The sequence below is a fragment of the Bos javanicus genome, chromosome 4 (assembly GCF_032452875.1).
Source record: "Bos javanicus breed banteng chromosome 4, ARS-OSU_banteng_1.0, whole genome shotgun sequence".
NCBI classification, from domain to species: Eukaryota; Metazoa; Chordata; class Mammalia; order Artiodactyla; family Bovidae; genus Bos; species Bos javanicus.
The window spans coordinates 57,408,804-57,414,969 of NC_083871.1; the positions used below are offsets into that span (position 1 = coordinate 57,408,804).

Consider the following 6,166-nt stretch of genomic DNA (forward strand, 5'->3'; position numbering starts at 1 on the left):
TGAGTTCGATCCCTGATCCAGGAAGATTTTACCTGCTGTGGAGCAACTAAGCCTGTACACCAAAAGCACTGAGCCTGTGTGCAGCAATTACTGAGCCTGCATGTCTAGAGCGCATGCTGCTGCTCCTAAGTCGCTTCAGTCGTGTCCGACTCTGTGCGACCCCATAGATGGCAGCCCACTAGGCTCCCCCGTCCCTGGGATTCTCCAGGCAAGAACACTGGAGTAGGTTGCCATTTCCTTCTCCAATGCGTGAAAGTGAAGTTGCTCAGTCGTGTCTGACTCTTAGTGACCCCATGGACTGCAGCCTACCAGGCTCCTCTGTCCATGGGACTTTCCAGGCAAGAGCACTGGAGTGGGGTGCCATTGCCTTCTCCTCTAGAGCGTGTGCTCCAAAACAAAAGAAGCCACTGCAATGAGAAGCCAAAGCACTGCAACTAGAGAGCAGCACCACTCACTGCAACCAGAGAAAGCCCACGTACAGCAACAAAGACCCAGAACAGCCAAAAAAGAAAAAAAAAGATATAAGAACGGCCAATAAACAGATGAAAAGATGCACAACATCATTACCCATCAGGGAAACGTAAATCAAAATCACAGAGTGATACTTCCTTGGTGGCTCAGCGGTAAAGAATCTGCCTGCAATGCAGGACACCCAGGTTCAATCCCTGGGTCAGGAAGATCCCCTGGAGGAGACCATGGCAACCCACTCTAGTACTCCTGCTGACAGAATCCCATGGACAGAGGAGCCTGACAGGCTGTAGTCCATAGGGTCGCACAAAGTCGGACACGACTGAAGCAACTAGCAGTAGCAGCAGGATGGCTAAAATCAAAAAGACAGAAAATATTGACAAAGATGTAGAGAAATTGGAATCCTCATACACAGCTGTATGTAATGTAAAATGGTACAGCCACCATTCTGGAAAACAGTCTGTCAGGTAAACATACAGTTATCATAAAGACAGTTAAACACAGAGTTACCATATAACCTAGCAATTCTACTTTAAGGTATATATTCAAGAGAAGTGAAAACATATGTCAACATATAAACTTGGATCTATAATATTTATCTATGCTGTTGCTGTTGCTGTTAAGTCGCTTCAGTCGTGTCCGACTCTGTGTGACCCCATAAATGGCAGCCCACCAGGCTTCCCCGTCCCTGGGATTCTCCAGGCAAGAACACTGGAGTGGGTTGCCATTTCCTTCTCCAATGCATGAAAGTGAAAAGTGAAAGTGAAGTCGCTCAGTCCTGTCCAACTCTCTGTGACCCCATGGACTGCAGCCTACCAGGCTCCTCCGCCCATGGGATTTTCCAGGCAAGAGTACTGGAGTGGGTTGCCATTTCCTACTCCAGAGTATCTTCCCAACCCAGGGATCAAACCTGGGGCTCCCACATTGTAGGCAGACACTTTACCATCTGAGCCACCAGGGAAGCCTATAACTATTTATAGCAGCATTCAAAAAATGAAAAAACCACACCAAGTGCCCACAAACTGATGAATGGATAAGTAAAGTGTGTTATATCCATACAGTGTAACAACAGACAATAACAAGGAATGAAATGTTGGTACATTTTACAATATGGATACTAAGAGGAAGAAATCAATTACAAAAGATCACATATTATAAGATTCTATTTATATGAAATGTCCAGAATAGGCAAATCTGGGTTGGTGAGTTGCAGGCAAATGGGGAATTATTATTAATGGGCTTTCAAATTATGGTGCTGGAGAAGACTCTTGAGACCTAATTGGACATCAAGGGGATGAAACCAGTCAATCCTAAAGGAAATCAACCCTGGATATTCATTGGAAAGACTGATGCTGAAGCTGAAGCTCCAATACTTTGATTACCTGATGCAAAGAACTGACTTATTGGAAAAGACCCTGATGATGGGAAAGATTGAGGGCGAAAGCAAGGGGTGGCAGAGGATCAGATGGTTAGATAACAGCACCAATTCAATGGACATGAGTATGAGCAAACTCCAGGAGATAGTGCAGGACAGGGAAGCCTGGTGTGCTGTGGTCTATGAGGTCGCAAAGAGTTGGACACGACTTAGTGACTGAACAACTACAACACAATATTTAAAGGTGATAAAATTATTTTAAAATGGACTGTGGTGATGGTTGTATAATATACCAAGAACCACTGAATTATACACTTTAAATGGTTGAATTGTCCAGAATGTGAATTATATCTCAATAAAACTGGTATATAAAAAATACTAGCTAAAATTATAACCCTACATTGTTGTAGAGTTATATAATGATATATATAACTTATATAAGTTATATGATAACTCTACATTGTTGTTGTCTGATAGTAAGCAGAGTCACACCAGGACTCTGATAAATGGAAACATGTCATTGACAGTGAGGGAATAAGCAAATCTCCAGAAATGCCACATTTATATTTCAATTTCTGAAGCTTACACTCATACAAATTTAACCTAGATTAGGCTAACCATCTTTTCTGATTTGAGGGCTCTTTTTACATAACTCATCAACAATAGCATATCAAATAAACCTAATTTTTTTTCTTGCACGTCTCTTTTTATAAGGTGAAGGAACAAATCTTTGTGACTTTAAAAGAGCCCTCTGGAAAATCTCAAAGACAGTTTTAATTATCTGGGGTTCTCAAGAAGCTTGAGAACCCCAGAGAGGGTTGGAGAACACATAGGTCCAGCTCCTTTGGGAAAGAATTACTCTTTTTCTCTCCAAATGATAGTATATACATAGCTGCATTTCTCTGAAGCTATGACTCCTAAGTATAGTGTAAACCATATAACAGTTATTACTTTTACCCAAAGCAGCTAACTTCTATTTCACAGAAAAAAATTGGGGAATGAATAATTGTCTGTCACACACCAGCATTCTGTACTACATTTGCAGAGGCCATGAACATACCTAATGCAGCTTTCTAGAACCACACACATCATTTATATTTGCTTCTCAAGGGGCAAAAATGAGTACATTCATTACCGACTCAAGAGACAGATTCATAAAAATAAGAAGGAAATGGATATTAACTTGAAATTATGATTAATAATTAGTATTTCAGTATTTTATCTTACTGTCTTAAGATACTGCTATAGTAATTATCTAATGAATGTCCATTAATTAACTCAAGTTACTGTCGTTTCAAGGTTTTAAGTTATCTACAGTTCTTAGAAATTATCTTTGAGCTGACATATGACAAAACATAATTATTATTGACATAAATTTATTGGAATAATAATTTAATCTGGGTAAACACAAATTTATGTTTTTCATAATCTTAAACATTAAGTAGAAGTAATATAAGTTTATTCAATTAGTGAATCTATTTAAGATTAGGTAGTACATATTCAAGTAAAGTAAACATCTATACTTATGTATTTTACTTAATAATGACAAATCATAGATGACATAACTTTCAAAAAATAAAACCAGTAATATTAAACTTGTCTCATTAACTAAATTATTTGAAAGTGAACTCTTAAAACATTTCTGAGCTGAATACTTTTTAAATCTGCCACACTGAAAGTAAGAGAACTTCAATTTCCCTATTTTCTGAGAATTTTGCATGCTAAATCACTTCAGTGGTGTCTGACTCTTTGCAACCCTATGGACCATAGCCCATCAGGCTCCTCACATAAGAGGTAAAAGCCTTTCTAAATTATAGTGACATACAGATATACAAAGAGAAAGGGAGAAAGCTTATAGCATCTATTCTGAAATTTTAGTCATGGGTCAAGAGTAAACACAGAAATAAAAATTTCACGAATGGACACAAAATTCTTAATTGATTAGGTATCAAAACAGACAAACAGAGAAGACTCACATGCCAGATTCTCTGCTTTCTCTTGGTCAGCTGGGTTCTCTATTAACTATTACTTCATTTACAGAGATCATCAATGATCAGGTCATGAAGTCAAATTTCTAACAACTACTGGGAAAGAATGTATTGACCCCCGCAAAATCCAAACACAAAATGTAAAACTGGTAGAGAGGCAACTTAAAATTAGAAAAGCACAGAGGAAGCAAAGTTTTATTGCCATTTTGGGTTTACCTTTGGAAGCCAAGAGAAGACTAACCTGGGCCTAAGTTGCCCACGGAGTGCACTTCTCTCCTTATGAAGTTTTCCTGGCTCTGATGCCTGAATCCACTGAGCATCTCAGTGGAACCTCCAAAACTGTTAAAAGATAATTTTTTTGGAAAAGATAAAATCATGACTCTCATAAGGATTTTAAAGTGAGCATGTGTTGAAGATTTTATTTTAGTCATTCAGTGAGGCAATCAGGTAGTTGGTGTAACTGGCTTAAAGGAAAAGTCAAAAGGCACTAATTTCTATGAAGTAAAAAGGAATGAGAGGAGGGCATGGCAACCCACTCCAGTATTCTTGCCTAGAGAATCCCATGGACAGAGCAGCATGGCGGGTTACCAACCTTAGGGGTCATAAAGAATTTGACACAACTGAAGCAACTTAGCCAAAGAATTGATGCTTTTGAACTGTGGTGTTGGAGAAGACTCTTGAGAGTCCCTTGGACTGCAAGGAGATCCAACCAGTCCATTCTAAAGGAGATCAGCCCTGGGTGTTCTTTGGAAGGAATGATGCTAAAGCTGAAACTCTAGTACTTTGGCCATCTCATGCAAAGAGTCAACTCATTGGAAAAGACCTTGATGCTGGGAGGGATTGGGGGCAGGAGGAGAAGGGGACGACCGAGGATGAGATGGCTGGATGGCATCACCGACTCGATGGACATGAGTTTGAATGAACACCAGGAGTTGGTGATGGACAGGGAGGCCTGGCGTGCTGTGATTCATGGGGTTGCAAAGAGTCGGACACGATTGAGCGACTGATCTGAACTTAACTGAAGCAACTTAGCACAGCACAGCACAAAAAGGAATGGAGGGAAGTCAACTGAAACTCTTCCAGACCAGACAGAATGTGCATGTGCATCAATTATAAAAGTTGTAAAATAGTGCAAAGATTATGAAAGGCTAAAGTCTAATGTATAGTTTCCCACTGAAACACAAATTTATTTTTTCTGTAGTCTTTTCTTCTGGATGTCTTTAAATAGGATCTGTTCATGTCTCCTGTAGATCCTATAAATGTTTAATTGCTCTTCATATAAAACCTGGCTCTTGTATGATTAGCAGTTGAGAAAAGATTCCTACTTATGTGGTAAATGCAAAGCGGTTTTTAAAAACTTATTTTATATTGAGGTATAGTTGATTTACAATGTTGTATTAGTTTCAGGTGTACAACAAAGTGATTTAGTTGTACATTTACATATATCTGGGGCTTCTCTGCCGGCTCAGATGGTAAAGAATCTGCTTGCAATGCAGGAGACCCAGGTTTGATCCCTGGGTCAGGAAGATCCCCTGGACAAGGGAATGGCTACCCACACCAGTAGTCTTGCCTGGAGAATTTCATGGATAGAGAAGCCTGGCAGGCTACAGTCCACGAAGCTGCAAAGAGTTGGACACGACTGAACAACTAACACTTCATACTTCATACATATATATGTTCTTTTTCAGATTCTTTTCCCATGTAGGTAATCCTTTCACAGGGACCATGCTAATCTCTGTATCATTCAGATTTTAGCATATGTGCTGCTGAAGCAAGCATGCAAATGGACTTTATTAACACTTCCCCCTGCTTATAGGATATAAATTACTGCTTGAACTAATTTTTTTTCATTTCTGTATTAGTTGTTTGTGTATCATTTATAGATGGTATGCTAAAGAAAAGAGATTGCTCATTGTTAGGAACAATTATATTTATAGGATGAAGTGGAGGGACCCACAAAGCTCATTTAATTGACTGATTGATTGAATAATTACTTATGGATTGTTCTCCATTGCTAGGCATCATGCTTTTAAAAAATGCAGTTTCAACTTTCAAGAATTTAATATTTATCAGGGTCAATAGACAAGAAAATAGTCACCTTCTGATAGCACAGGCTGGGAGTAAAAGTCACCTGAGACACCCGAGTTCAGTCCTCAAGGAGTTAGCAAGGTCGGTGTTGTTAATAGGTTTCAAGCACAGTGAATAATAGTGCATGTGTTGGAAGGCCAGAATGCACATAGCACTATGGAAATTATGATTCCCTCTGTGTAGCTGGAGCACAGAATGTGAGAAGAAGACATAGCAAGAGATGAAGTTGGGAGGAAAACAGGGTCAG

At 39.4% G+C, this 6,166-nt stretch overlaps 1 pseudogene; it reads right to left on the reverse strand.

Annotated features, from left to right (window-relative positions):
• Window positions 1–5,505: 5,505 nt before the first annotated feature.
• Window positions 5,506–5,606, reverse strand: LOC133246954 (U6 spliceosomal RNA; annotated as a pseudogene).
• Window positions 5,607–6,166: the final 560 nt, after the last annotated feature.